The following is a 16097-nucleotide window of genomic DNA, read 5'->3' on the forward strand; positions in this document are numbered from 1 at the left end:
CGTGCTCCAACGCATTTACCAACATCCTGTTGCTGGGTCGTGGCTGGTCCTTAGAACACTGTGGTGCTCAAAACGGCTAACTGGGAGCCAGCTAACTGTCTGGAGATCCAGTGCTTATCAAAGTTCCAACATTAAACATTTTAATTAGAATAAAATCTAAATATCGAGTTTTCCAATTCCATTTCGCTTTTTTTTTTTCTCAGAAAACTGGAGGAGTCTTACCAGCTCAATAACCATTAACAGCCCCTTGAATCCGTAGACAAGCCGAGCCTGAATACCTGATGGTTACCTGAGCAGGTAGCAGAGTCCAAGAGGAGATGATATTTCATCCTAGGGATCCTATATAGCGCTGATCTGTCACAGACAGCAGCATGTTTACACAGTGTGCTTAAACAAAATCAAAGCCTTCTTTTGGGTAAAGTCTGATGTGCTCGACAACAGCTAAAAATACACAATCAACAGCTATAAAAAGCATCTAAAAGCGGAGCATGAGAGGAATAGGACATTTTATCTCACTTTGCATCAAATCAATATTTAAATTCTGGCCCCTTTCCCTCCACAGAGAGCCTGCGAATGTCACCGCCTGTTTACTACGACTCGGATCTCGCAGGACTAACAGACTCATTGGAAGTGAGAGAAAGAAAATGAGAGGGGTGGATAAGGTTTAAAAAGCAAAACCTGATTTAACTAAAGACACTCCCCCTGCCTGAACTGAGCTTGAGCACACGGAGGGACTTCTTTCTGCTTCCTAGCTTGGCCGAAACATGTGCATAGCTATATTTAAGCTGATATCGTATTTATTTTTATTATTTCGTTCCAATGTACAGCACTTTGTGTCAGCTGTGGTTGTTTTAAAGTGCTTTATAAATAAAGATGGATGGATGGATGGATGGATGGATGATAAGTCCAGCAGTGAACAAGTTAACAAATTAAGTGCAGTTTTTTTTTCCTGCAACCGATCGACTGGTTAAAGAGCGTCAACTGTGTTTCACTGCAGCCTGCGTGTAAAAGTAAGCTGACGGAGGTTTGCACAAAAAAGCCTTTGTGACATCATAACAACAACAATGTGACCTCAGAGGGTAACCGGAGGGGCAGCCAATATAACGTAGCACACCCGGCCAGTGTGCTGCTCAACACTGCTGTGGTGAGGTGGGGGGTTACAAGCTTTGGGAGTGCTCCACCACTACCCCGAGTTGAGCGATGCTGCTGGTGACACGGGGAAAAAGGAGCTAGTGATGTGTGTTTATGTGTGTGTATACATATATGTGAGTGTGGTGTGGGGGTCGGTGTGGCATTTAAGGGAAAGGAGTGAATTAAGTTGACGAGGTGGTCACATAACAGCCGGGTTCAGGCAGAGTTGAAGCCACTTGCTTGCTACGCTGCAGCTGGTAACATTTACCTCATCCTCTACCCCATAAATGTATGTGTGTGTGTGTGTGTGTGTGTGTGTGTGTGTGTGTGTGTGTGTGTGTGTGTGTGTGTGTGTGTAAAACTCTAAAACACATAAACTAGGTCTGGATTTTACAATGGAAAATAAGTAAAAAAACAGAACTCCCCTTGTTAGAGACACACACACACACACCCCTCTGAGGACCCCTTTAACAGGCATCTGTTAACTAAGAGCAAAGAGAAAGGTGAACCTAACCTCCTCCCGACCCAAAAGTCCGACTCTCCTTTTGATTGGGGCTCACAGAAAGGTCACCGATTGTGTTTTTCTAACTTTTAAACAGCCATCCACACACTATGCTACACTATAACGTCACCGACCACAAAAAGCGATTCTTCCCTGCGCTTCACCGAAAATGTTTGACTTTGTCAAAAAAATCCAGCTAAACTCTGCGTGCACCCAGAAAAAGAAGAGAGGCAGGAGAGGAAAATCTAAAAGTTTGCCACACTTTAGATTTGAATGCATTCTGTGACCTCAACAGCTGAGATAATATAGAAACAGACTATGCTGACACTTTAAACCTGACGATCCGTGTCATTATTAAACTTCAGGGGTGGCGTTTTATTATAAAGTGACTACATTTGATTAATTTGCCAATTTATTCATATGATCTCTGAATCAATACAGCAAAGCACACACAAAAATAAGCGATCGACCGCATTACGTGTCTCATCTTGTGGTGACTGCAGCTGCTAGATGAGGGCGCATGTGGCCTCACATGTGTCATGTACCCACTCAGCTCTTTTCCTCTTCACTGTAATTTTTTTTGTGCCGTCCTAATAAACTCACTGTCACTTGTGTCCGCTGTATGGCACAAGTGTGTGTCAACACAACCAAATACTGTTAATATCATTCTAACACAAATCTTTAAAGCATAACAGTGCATGGCCCAAGTCTACTGAGGACATGTCCTTGCTCACCCACATTTGTCTTCTGACAGCGATACAAAGACGTGAACAACAACTGGACCCCTCAGGATGAATTTTAATCAAACTGGTGATGTTTTCACATTTTCTCTACAAGCAATTTGTCCTCTTTTTTTTTTAAACTTTACGATAAAAACAAGCCGAAACCTCAATTACATCCTCAGCCTCAGGTGCAGTCGCTTATTAGGAAAATGAAACCATTATGACGAACACACTAAACATTATAACTGCGAAACATCAGCACTGTCGTTATGTACAAGCACGCCGGCGACAACGTCGTAAGCTGTAAAGCTGCGATTCAGCGGGCATTCATCACACAGTGCCTCGCTATTAATATCATCCAACAAAGATTACTGTTAGACTCAATTTCCTACAATGTGTCGTGCGATGAAGCGCCGTGATTCCTCGGTGCGCGGGATTGTTTAGTGCACACTGTGTGCTGCGCCGAGTCTAGTCAGCGCCTGCAAACATGCAGCAGAGCCCCCCCAAGGGATGCTGCTGCAGCCCTCTGAGGGGAGAGGAGAGAAAGTGAGAGAGGAGAGGAGGTGGGAGAAGCCCCAGGTAGCCTCACAGCAATGCACCATTAGAGAAAGGAAAACACAAAGCCAAGCTCTGCTGCTCTCTTCTTCTCCAGCCACCGTGCCCCCCTCTCTCTGTCTCTCTCTTGCACTGACCAGCTAAATATTTTATCAGCTGGCAAAAGAACCTACAAGCCCCAAGGCCAGGGGCTTCTTTTTTGTTTGTTTCTTTATTGAGGAAAGTAACTGTGTGTGTGCGTGCGTGCGCGTGTGTGTCAGAGACGAGGTGGAGGCAGGGCCGAGTTTGTTCACCGACCACAGCGTCACTGAAGTGCTTTTGATTGGTCACTTTGAAGTAGTTCTTCTGTTCTCTCTCTTTCTGCCTGTCTTTCCCTCCCTCTCTCCTGCTTTCTCTCTCTCTCCTCCTCTCTCCCTCCGTACATCCTATGTGCAGCATGCTGCTCGGTTCAGAGCTGGATGAACGACCTTGAGCAGGCGCACAGGGCTGTGTTGCCATGGCAACGAAGCCTCGCACAACCAGTAACAGCTGGATGCAACAGCACTCCCTGAATTTTAGCGGGAGTCGCCACGTTAATAACGACTCTCTATGTCTCCTCCCCCCTCGTCTACTCTTCGCTCTCCCCTATGTATCCACCCCCCCCCCTCCCAGCCTAACACTACCATCCACCCACCCACACGCACACACACACACACACACACACACACACACACAATAAAGAGCTACTATCGTAAGAATACAGTCTTTCAGATTTTAACACATAAACTTATTTAGTTAAAGTGCAATGACCCAGACATCAGAAAAAGTTAAAAAGAAAAAGTCTCAGCCAGGAGACAAAAACACACTCAAGAAGACAAAGGTTGAGGTGAACCGGGGCGAGAAGAGAAGACAGAAATCAAGAGTGAACCACAAGTAAGAAAACAAAAGACAGAACACGGAGAAGCGCACTGAGATAGGCACTTGACATTCTTCTCACAGAAGAAATAGCTCTCAGAAAAATAAAGCGGCAGAGGACATGAGCTGCACCGAGGCATTCTGGAGAAAGAAAGGAAACAGAAACCAAGGATACACTCTGACAGTCCATCAGATCATCCCTCTCCCTCTGTGTGTCTCGCTATCTATCATCGCTCCAACTATGTTTGATATTTAGTGATTCTATTATCACATAAACAGTTTTTCAGCTACCTGCTTTTACACAAAATTAATTTTTCTACTGGCTCAATTACACAGCTGACTCCAGATCAGTGTTAAAAGACATGCAGTAAGTGTGGTTAAATTATTGGTCATTCTAAATTGCTCATAGGTGTGAATGTGAGTATGAAGGGTTGTCTGTTTCTCTGTGTTGGCCCTGCATCCGGTGGTAGCTGCGAAAGGCACCAGGGCGCTCATGACCCTGGAAGACTGAATGGATGAATGGATGGATATTAACATGTTCATTTTCCCCAATAAAGAAATTATGTAACTGGTCACTGCTTAACTCTTACTAGTCAATGATATTAAAAAGCCAAAAGCAAAAGTTCAACAAATGAGGTCTGTTTTCCAGCGTTAGGTTTGACAGTGCTCGCCTTTGACACATGACAAAAGGAACTATATAAACAGGTGTTTATATAAATGTTAAGGTCAAAGTTATAAAACAATTGACGTAACCATGACAGATCCTCACGGCCTTGGCTTTAGAGGGCCGACCTTGAACTGAACACCCTCTGCCACTCCCTGTGCCGCTCCCACTCATTAGTTTTGCTCACGTTAGCAATAAGAATAACATATTTCAAAAATACCAAAAGCTCTTGTATTTAAATCCACTCATTAAAACGAAACATTTTAAGTCAGTATTCTTTAGTATAGAACGTTGCTTTTTGGGTAAGAATTTGATTTTCAGTTTCAGTTTTATTAGTCTTTTTTAAAAATTTGCATTTAGTGTCACAACTTGGGTCACTTTTCTTATGTAAGAGCTCTCCTCTGAAAAGGAAGCACGCCTCTTTCTAGACTGTTCAGCGAGCTGCAGCATCCAGGTGCCATGTGAGAAAAAAAAGAAAAAAGAATAAGTAAGAGACATTGTGTTTCTTTCAGTGTTTTCTAATGTTCTAGGCTACATAAAGCCCTCTTGCGCTTAGTAGTAAATTAGTTATTTGCACACACACTCACAAAAAAGTGTGACTTGCACTTGGAAGTGTGTCAGTCTCCAAAGTAACTGGCAAACAAGCTGTTTCATCGTCCTGCAGACAAAAGATCAAAACTTGCACTGAACTTGTATTTGGTTGGGATTTGATTTAAAATCCACAGAGGTACAGTTAAAAAAATGTTATAACTGTCCAAATACTCAAGACGTTACCAAACTGTGTGTGTATATATATATATATATATATATATATATATATATATATATATGCGTGGATGCATGGAGGGTTTCACCCCAAGTCCAGCACCCTGAGGCTGTACGCTAAGCGGAAGGAAGGGGGCCGGGGACTGGTGAGTGTCAGCACCACAGTCCAGGATGAGACAACGAACATCCAAGAATACATTGGGAAGATGGCCCCAACTGACCGAGTGCTCAGTGAATACCTCAGGCAGCAGAAACCCAAGAAAGAGGAGGGAGACGAGGAACCATCATGGAAGGACAGGCCCCTGCACGGTATGTACCACCGGCAGATAGAGGAGGTGGCTGATATCCAGAAATCCTACCAGTGGCTGGACAAAGCTGGACTGAAAGACAGCACAGAGGCACTAATCATGGCAGCACAAGAACAAGCTCTGAGCACAAGATCCATAGAGGCTGGGGTCTATCACACCAGGCAAGACCCCAGGTGCAGGCTGTGTAAAGATGCCCCAGAGACAATCCAGCACATAACAGCAGGGTGCAAGATGCTAGCAGGCAAGGCATACATGGAACGCCATAACCAAGTGGCCGGCATAGTGTACAGGAACATCTGTGCGGAGTATAACCTGGAAGTCCCGAGGTCAAAATGGGAGATGCCCCCAAGGGTGGTGGAGAATGACCGAGCTAAGATCCTGTGGGACTTCCAGATACAGACGGACAAAATGGTGGTGGCTAACCAACCGGACATAGTGGTGGTAGACAAACAGAAGAAGACGGCCGTAGTGATCGATGTAGCGGTTCCGAATGACAGCAATATCAGGAAGAAGGAACACGAGAAGCTGGAGAAATACCAAGGGCTCAGAGAAGAGCTCGAGAGGATGTGGAGGGTGAAGGTAACGGTGGTCCCCGTGGTAATCGGAGCACTAGGTGCGGTGACTCCCAAGCTAGGCGAGTGGCTCCAGCAGATCCCGGGAACAACATCGGAGATCTCTGTCCAGAAGAGCGCAGTCCTGGGAACAGCTAAGATACTGCGCAGGACCCTCAAGCTCCCAGGCCTCTGGTAGAGGACCCGAGCTTGAAGGATAAACCGCCCGCAGGGGCGTGCTGGGTGTTTGTTTTTTTTATATATATATATATATATATATATATTTTTTTTTTTTTTTTTTTTTTTTTTGGGGAGGCGTTATGTGTCGCACCATATTTGGAAAATAATGATCAATGATACTGCAGCTTGACACCGAGAAATCAGAGAAATCTGTGTTGCCATGATTTCTTCTTGTATCGTCTTTAATCATGGAAGCACAACAGCTTCCTTCACATTGACTGTGGGTAGAATTTCTGATTTAAAACTGTTAGCTTGAAGATAAAATATAACATATTTGGTACCAAACATAAATCCCTTGTCTACCTCCAATTTGTCATCAGATGAATAGCTGTAGTATGTGACTCCTGATAACTTGCTGGTTTCTGACTCAGAAGGAGATCCATACTGACTAGAACTATGTGCTTGTTTGAGATCAGTAACTGCATTTATGCAGCACTTTTTTAGTGCATTACACTACAAGCCACATTTTAGCTTTTCACATATTAAGATAGCTATTTACTTATTTTACTAAAACACTTTTCTATGCTCATGCTGTCCTGTGTTTGGTAGTGTAGAGCAAAATGTGTCTGTAGCACCACCTGCCAGATGTAAGTTTATATCTAAATGTTTGGATTGACAATCTTGTTAGAACTGGCCGTCCACTAAACCGCTGATCTCACTGTTGGCCAAGACGTTTTGTACTGAAAACACACAAGTGGAACAAATGAATGAATCTGTGTGTGTTATCGGCAGTGCCACATGTGATTTTAATCATCTTTCTGTAATGCAGTAATGTAACACATTACTGTCCTATATCGAGTAATCAGATTACAATTATGTAATTATTTGTGTTATAAAAGGTTCTTTAATTATCTGCACAATGGGTGAAAAAAACAAAACAAAAATACAAATTTTCATTTTCCTGCTTCTTTTTTCTTGCACAACAAACAGCACATTTCAGTTTGTGTGCAGGTAGGAGGAAAATGGTGGAGATATGGACATTACTTTTATTGCAAAAAAGCACAAGAGCCTGACAAAAGTAAAGTGCAAACTCCATCCAGGATAGAAACAACTATCCACTACTGCTAATACAACACTGGGTCTACACAGAAGGATCTCCATGACAGAACCCAGAGTGACTTTACAGCTGAGTGTACGCAGATCCCAGCCCAGCAGCCAGAACCTGATCTTCAACAGGCTCTGGCTGCCTGTCGTTGGCTGTGATGAGTTTGTGTAAGTGTATGGGACTGTAGCCCATGGTTTATACTGTTAACTGGTAATTATGTGACAATGCATTTCAGGGCACGCAAAAGTAATTATGAATAGTTTCAAAAATTACTTTCTCCAGGAAGTAATTAAGTAACATCATAGATTACTTTAGAAAAAAAGTAATGAGTAATGTGAAGGTTTTTTTTTTACTTTTTCTGACTAGTGATCCAAACAGAGGTTCCTACCCATATGGAAAAGAAATAGTAAAAACTTATATGATTTACTCATGAAAGTGGCCACTTTCTCATTACTTTCATATATTGTTTTAGTAAGTATCCAAAACATACAAGTTTCATTTTTCAAGGGATCTTATATCTGTTTTCACTCTTGTATGCTTTTCATATAAGTTTCACACAAGACAGATACAAACTTTATAAGATTTATATATATCTTTTCCATATGGGGAGATACAGCATTGAAGCACGTCAATAATTACATTAAGCCCCTGTCACACGGGCCAAGATCAGTCAGTGAAGCCCTGGCAGCTTCCAGCTAGGGAAAAACCTGTAGTCTCTGACAGCTGGTGAGTGGTTGTGTGAAGCTGATTTTTCTTACTACATGGAACTGGTTCACAAAGAGGTATATAGTGCTTCATTTGCAATTGCTTTGGTTGCTAGCAGATTATCGTGGTTGTCTATAGTTTGTATGGAAGAAGCTAACATGTCTCCAAATACCAATTACTTGCTAAGTGGCGCAACATGAGAGTTGCCTTAAGGTGCTTTATATTGCAAAGCGAATACCCTACAATAATAGAGAAAACCCCCAACAATCAGATGATCCCCTATAAGTAAGAACTTGGCAACAGTGGGAAGGAAAAACTCCCTTTTAACAGGAAGAAATCTCAGCAGCCAACTCCTGTGAAAGGAACAGAGAACGTTCTGGTTCACTGGTTTCTAGTCTTTTGGTTTCTTTGTTAATGTTCTGGTTTCTGTCTGTGTTTCTTAGTTGCTTTGTCTCCCCTGTCTGCTGTGTCCCCTTGTCAAGTCCATGTCTGTGTTACGTTTCCTGTTTTACTTTGAAAGTCCTTGTCTCATGTTAATGTACCTGGTTTTGCTTCCCTTGTCTCGTTAGCCCTGATTTGCCTCAGCTGTGTTTCCCTCCTGTCTCTCATTCCCTGCTTGCTCCCTCTGTGTATTTAAGCCTTGTGTTTCTCTGTGTCAGTGTCGCAATCTACCATCTTATTATGCTGTGTGTTCTGCCTGTCAGCTTTTGTAGTTTTCAGTTTTGTTTTATAATAAATCTAAGTTTGAGTTTATCTTCCATCTCTGTAAGTCTGCACTTTGGGTCCTCTTTACCACCGCTCCCGCCTGCACACGGCCTACACATGACAAAAGTTGCTACTTCTGTAACGTGTACGGTGGCGTAGGCACAGCTTTTACTTTGAAAGTAAACATTTTCCATTTCTTGTTTGCATCATGCTTTTATAAGTTAAACTCCTGCTCGGTGGTTAGTTAGCAGCTGGGATAACAAGCAAAAGATTCCGGTGCGATTCCAGAAGGAGTGACCCCTTGTAATGATGAAACCAAAAGTACTTTTTGCAGAAAAGATGAAAACTTTGGTGACTGTAGCAATCTACAAACAACGAGAGCAATCACAAGGTTTTCAGTGCAGCTCTCTCTTTGCAACTGATGCCGCACAGCATCAGCCAGGAACTGCACGCCAACCAATCAAGGAGGGTCAATTTCTCTAAAAAATCTTCGGTTTCTAGGGAGAGTCACCAAATGGTCTCCAGGTCTCAGGTTTAGGTCTTGGTCTGAAGGCTTGCAGGTAGCATCATGTGTATTTAAAGATGCACTATGTGCACATCATGCAACCATCATCCATTAGGTATCTGGCTTCTACTGAATTCAAAATAATTTTCAAATTATGAATTATTAAGAAATCTTGGAAACATTGTGTATTTATTGAAAATGTAACTGATCTTTTTAATGAAGAATCACTCTTAAACTATATCACAATGAATATAATTTAAGTCACATTACGCAAAGGCACTGAACTAAAGATGCAGCATCATGATGGGGAGTAGATTTGGGCTTTTAGTGAAGGGCAAACATGCAGCAGAGTAGTCATTTAAACTTAACTGTCCAGGGTTACTCATTGGTAAAAGCCAGAGTTGGAACTGAAAATTACATTTGATGAACTGTCGAGCCCTAGAGCGCCCCGTTTTATAACATAAACATGCAAGTAGCCCAGTAGGTTTATGTGTAATAAGAGTATGATTATAAATATTTCTTCATCACACAACACAAGCATTATTTAGCTCAGTAATCCAACTTGAAAACAAGTCTTTTTAAATTCTACTAAAGGGTTATTGAGGAAAAATATATTTCTATACCCGATTGTAAAGTAGATTTTTGTACGCTTATTGAAACTTAAAATACTTTATTGTCAGTGAGGTCAAAATATTATTTGGGAAAAAAAACCCTGCAAATCAGATGCCCCAGTATTCATCGCTGGAGTGTTGATGTTTAAGTAAAAGACAGGTGGACAAAAATGAGTGAGATTTAAATATGAGCACCCGCTCCTCTACAGAGTGAAATCAATGAGAGCTGGTGAAGATTATTTCCTGTTTAACACATACTGACATGTCAGAGAGGGGCCCCAGCAACAACAGGACAACAGTTAGCTCACTACTCTGGAGCTGGGGGAGGCAAGGGGACAGCGAGAGACATGCCACAGAGAGAAGAAAGAAAATGGCAAAGAATGTGAACAATCTGAGGCAGAAAACTTCCTGAGTCCACAATAGAGGTGGAAAACACACACACACACACACACACACACACACACCCAGAAACAAGCGAGCAAAGTCGAGGTGGGTAAAAACGAGATTGACCAAAGACCAGGACGCAGACAAAAGATGAGAAATACCAGGTGGAATTCCAGCAAGAGGCTCCACCTGAGCCCCTCCCCTTTCGGTACACACCCCCTCCTTCCTCCTCTACACACACACTCACAGATTCCCAAGCTCCCAGGCTGTGATGTCCTGCTTCTCTGCTTCAGCCTCACGAGCCCTGCCCCCAGTGCCTGACCCAGTCACCAGCATCCCCTGCTAACCTCTGTCCCCTTTTTCCCCATTCAGCAAACATAATGCATCACTGTCACCCTCCTCCTCCTTGTCAATGCATTGGGATGAATGCCGCCAGGACTCATGAGGGGTTTCGCCAAGCGCATGGCGGGATGGCCATGCGCTTGGCGAAACCCCTCATGAGTCCTGGCGGCTCGCTCACAGCACCTCCCTGTTCCCATTGCCTTCGGTTCCTTGTGAGCAGGTTGTAGGCGTGTGTGCGACAGCACGTGTGCAGAGACTTGGTCCACAGAGTTGACTGTAAATCTGTCAGAAGATGGGTGCCGTGCAACGAGACAACGGCTCCTTGCTGCGACACCCAACCCCCCCCTCACTTGGGCAACAGACGCATTTGGGGCACAGAGCTGAAACAATTACTGTTAATAATAAATTCCTGATTAAAACCCCGTCACGAGCAGCAGCCAGACAGTTCGGAGAGCATTTGACTAACTATACATCAATTAAATTAGGAGAATAGAGCTTTCAGTAAGTGGCTTAACAGGACTGAATATGAAACATCAGTAAGATAAACAGAAGAAGCTAACTGGCCTGAAAGTGTTTATTTTAGTTGTCCTGTCATCCGTTATTTACTAAATAATTTTTTTTCTGTAAAAATAAAGTCCACCTTTGTTTGCCAAAGCCCAATGTCACAAATTTAACTGCCCCAAAACCCAAGTTTACTACCATTGCCAAACAAGAAACCAGCAGCTGCTCACAATTTAGAACTGGCAATCCTAATGGATCAAATATGATGTCCATCATATTTTTCCATATTTTTTTAACTAACAAGGACACCCTCAGCTGAACATTAAAGTAAGTTATGGTGCAAAGTGTCTACCACTGAGCTACTTACAAGTTGCAAATGAAAAGCAATGTTTGAAGTCAAAGAATGATAGGCAAATGTTTCCCTACAGAGTTTGCATGCTATTCTCTCGGAGTCATGCCCTTCCTCTCGAAATGATCCCACACTTTGGACTTCCTGCCTGATGTGTGTAATTACTATCTAACTATAACGTCTGTTTGCAACTCAGTTTTCTTCCCCTTAATCGACCAACAAACGAACCAACATCTGATCAACAAACTCTTCCCATTGGCTAATATTTAGTTGACTGTTAGTTTGTTGTATAACTGAATATTTCAGCCAATTAAAATAGTTCAGATTGTTATAGTAGCTGAAACTTGAACCCATTTTTATTTTCATGTAAACCTTTCGGGGGGAAAAAGGGGCCATCAACAATAACATTAGACATTATAATGTCATGCATCACTAAATAAGCACGGGGAATTCTCTGGTTGCAGCATTTCATCTGTGACTCGCTGCAAATTGACATCTTTTGAGAAGGACATCTGTGAGTGTTGAGCTGTCACTGTCTTTAACCTTTAAATATTTTATATCTTATAAAAGAGACTAATGAAAACCATCTTTGTTAGCTGCAGCCACGTTTGGACACGCATCTAAATTTAGACAGCGACTTCAATATAATCAACTCAGCCTCACATCCCTCACCTGCAGCATCACTCCGATTCAACCTCTGTTTACACACACTGAACTGTAAGGCTGCTATTATCCAGTGTGAGCTGGGGCTCTGGTGTCATGCTCAAGGACACAGCGCTTTCCGGCGTACGCACACACACACTTACACCACCGGCTGGCTGTTTCAGGGATCAAACCGTGCACCTTCATAATTGCAGAGCAGCGGGTACGCACAGGGCCACGTTGCTGCCCCCTGCAGATATACAGTTAGAGACATTACTGAGGATGAAGCAGATGGCAGGAGGGGTTATGAAGGACCTAACAGGAAAAAGACACCATCACGACGAGCATTCACCGTATCACCTCACACATTTTAAGGCAATGCATGACCCCTTCGTGCACTGCTGACGTGCACACTGGAGACACACGCCGTAGACCGGCTGCACTTTATTTATTTGAATTTAATCGGTCTTGCAGGCTGGCTGAGCGGCTGGTTGACTGACGGACGGTCACCGTCGTCTGCCTCCTTCCTGCAGCGCACGTTTGTTGTAAAGCGACCAGTAGCAATACAGCGGGAGCCGCTTTCACATACAGTACGCAGCCGAGTGTGTTTGCACGCTCCTGCTCATCAAACATCCCGGTCCAAATTCCCTCAGGTTGCGACAGCACCGGGCTCAGCTGTTTCCCACCGACTGTCGCGGACAGCGAGCATCAACCGGTTTAAAACAAACAAAAATAAATAAATCACCCCGTGATTTTGCGTTCAAGCGCGAGCGTGCGAGCCCAAAGCATGTGCTGTCCCAAAACTTATTCATGTTCTGCAGCAAATCTACTGGAGGCACTATTGCGATCCAGCGGCTCGTGCGTAAACTGGCGAGCTTGTGCGATCAAGTTAAGTTTATGAAATGTGCCAAACGTTCAGCCGTGCTGCAAATAAGCATGGCACCGAAACACGCACCGCATCACCGTTACAAACCGAGGGCAAATGTTTTCTGTCATTTACTTTTTAAAAAATAATAAAATAAAATATGTATTCTGTGCCCTCCGCACCGCGCCGATGCCAATATTGTGTGCGCTCTGCCGCTGGAAACCCAAGTCAAGACATTTCCGTCCTCTATTGAAATGCAAACCAAACGCAAAGTCTGGTCAAACTGACTGAATAGGAGCGCGCGTGCTGCACGTACTTACCTCGTGGACGTGACTCTCTCCCGAATCGATAATTTCTTCTTTACACCATTAACTCTCCGCCATCTTCGGCTCTGTTTGTTTAAATGGGAAACACTCCCGAAGCCCAAGAAGCCAGTTCTGTAAGTTGAGGCGTCGCTGGGACTTGTGGGTAAACGAGTTCTTTCTAGACGAGCCCCGCGCTTCCGGATGGCTCGTCCAACCCGGATACGGACTACAGGCAGACTCCACCACCACACGGGGGAAGGAGGAGGAGTGGAAGGTAGAGGTGGAGGTGGAGGAGCAGGCACCGTCTGTCTAGCAGCGTACAGACGGATGTGAGCGACGAGAGGGAAGATGCCACAGTGTGTGTTATCAGTTAACCTCACTGCACGAAAAGCAAACAGCTGACTTGTTTGTGTTGATGGGAGGAGCTACAGGCTGCAAATATCCAGACTTTTTTTTTTTTTTAGCCAAAAGAGGGCGTTTGGATTGAAGGGGAGATAGAAAAGAGCGAACTTGAGAGCAAATAAGGACGCAGAAGTCCTGTCCTTGCCTTGTGCAAAAAAAAAGTTCACTTGGATAAATAAAAGCCGCCTCTGTGTGGTCCTCATTGAAAGAGTTTGGAACAGTTTAACATTTGTTTTGCATATTTAACCACACCACTTCCTATAATTGTGCTTTTCTGTTTTGAATATGATACTCAAATTTAGTTTGTTTCTTTTCTTTTTTTTTTTTAAACGTTGTGTTCATTGATTTGAAGAAACAAAGAAAGCGATATTGCTAAATAAATAATTCCATAGAAACATATTGTCAATAACTAGTGAAAACTTTATGCATTTAGTTACTATTTTATGGACTTGTCGCCATTGTTTTTGCACTTGCACCGATTTCATCTGGATCCTTCCTAACTGATCTCAATGAACATCAAGTCTGCACTTGTTGTTGGTAGTTGATGTCAGGTGTCATCGGAGGGATTGCGGTATAGTATACTTAAAATAGGAGCAAGTTTCAGTAATCTGCTTGACGTTCATGCCCTCATGCAAACTAAAGCCATCTACAATGTTGTATAAATACTGAGCCTATCCCATCTACGGAGGGCGGGAGGCGGGGCACACCCTGGGCAGCTCTCCAGTCTGACGTTCAACCATTAAAACTTTTTTTGGTGTTGTTTCTTCAGGATAACAAGTAAATAACTGCAACTTTATCAATAATAATAAAAAATAAAGCAGTATATTTGAAAATGGATTATATTTAGCATTAGAATATAATTCCGTTTAAAGAACTTCTTGCAGAAACATAAATAAATAAATAAATGTACAAACTTTACTTTGGCTATATATACAACTTTATACAACTTTTTTATGCAAGGTGTCCTAACAGTATTATGGCTTGTGACTTTAATATGAAACTAAGCTAACATAAGATTGTTCATTCTCCTATCACAGTCTCTCAGCTCTGTCTTATGACTCTTTTTTTGAGGGGGGGGGGGAGGGGGTAGTGATTTATCAACAGCTGTTAAAGAATTTGTCAGATTTATGAACCACAAAGTTTTGTCTTCATGAGATCATGATAACCTCTCATAAGTTATGATATTTGTATTTTTCTCATTTTGGGATCAAACGTGGTAGCCTAACATTTATTACACATGCTTTTTATTTACTTTGGCCATAGAGACATCTGTCCAATTTTAAAATCTAAACCAGGTGTGTGCTTTTAAGATAAGATAAGATAGAACTTTATTAATCCCTCGGGTGGGTTCCTCTGGGAAATTCGACTTCCAAAAAGCACAGCAACGACCGAAGTTACAGTTACACGACCGAAGTTACAGTTACAGTTTTCTTTGTGGACCAGCTGGTAACAACTAGCAGAAAATAATTCCCAGAGAAAGGAAGTAAAACTGTCAAAGTGTGCTCACTTTAGGGCTTAATAGATATTAGTGAGATTGATGTGTTTATTAGTATTGGTGAAAATGTGAGTAGACAGATGAAAAAAAAGAATAAACAGCTAAGCTGCAGCAGAAACGTGCCAAAGATATATTCAAGTTCAAGATAACCTAGGGAGTGACCCAGTACGCAGTTTGTAGATTTCCTGCACAGTGTATAATGTTGTCGTGATTCTTAAGCATTTAAAAGAAAAGATATTTATTTAAACTCCCAAATATCTGTGTCACTAAGATGTTAGTTTTAGCTCGCACATCTATAAAACATTGACATTTCTAAAAGTTACCTCCCAGTTTTACTTTTTTCACAGAACAAGTAAAGTGCGGAGTTGCTGTGAGTTGCGACACGTGAGCACCAGCTCATTTTGTTCTGATGCCTGTGTTTGTGATATACATTCATTTTAACTTCACATGCAGATATTAACAGCATACTGAGGAATTAAGTTTTCTGGGACTTGACCTGAGAATGACCGACTGACTGAAAAAAAAATTAAAACACGTGTCCACGGCTGAAGCCAGAAAAGGTACGCTTTTCTGATGTTGTTTCACAGGACTTACAGATAAGAGGGAGTTCAAAAGGAGAAGAAGAAGAAGAAGAAGAAGGAAGATGTAAGTGGATGTTTACATGTTTCAATGCCAAAAAATTACATCCAATGAGGATGACAGGGCATCAGTGTCAGGGTTGTTTAATGGATTTTGTCAGTAGTGAATTATATCAAAATAAATTATTAAGACTTTCTGTGTGGAGCTTGCAGGCTCTGCCTGTGCCTGAGTGGGTCTCCTCCCACAATCCAAAAACATCTATGCTAGGTTATTTGGTGATTCGTAATTGCTTTACATGTGTATTAAAGTGTGTGGTTATCTGTCTGTGTG

At 42.5% G+C, this 16097-nt stretch overlaps 1 protein-coding gene across 1 annotated transcript in view; it reads right to left on the minus strand.

Moving 5' to 3' along the window:
* LOC146684690 (nuclear receptor coactivator 3-like) overlaps window positions 1-13575 on the minus strand; it is a 65464-nt gene extending 51889 nt beyond the window's left edge. The window contains exon 1 of the mRNA XM_085443392.1: window positions 13307-13575. The gene's annotated coding sequence lies outside the window, so the exon portion shown is untranslated. The remainder of the gene's footprint in view (window positions 1-13306) is intronic.
* Window positions 13576-16097: the final 2522 nt, after the last annotated feature.

Source organism: Copadichromis virginalis, linkage group LG20 (genome assembly GCF_057382275.1).
Source record: "Copadichromis virginalis isolate Kocher_CV1m ecotype Utaka linkage group LG20, C_Virginalis_male_GT1.1, whole genome shotgun sequence".
NCBI lineage: Eukaryota > Metazoa > Chordata > Actinopteri > Cichliformes > Cichlidae > Copadichromis > Copadichromis virginalis.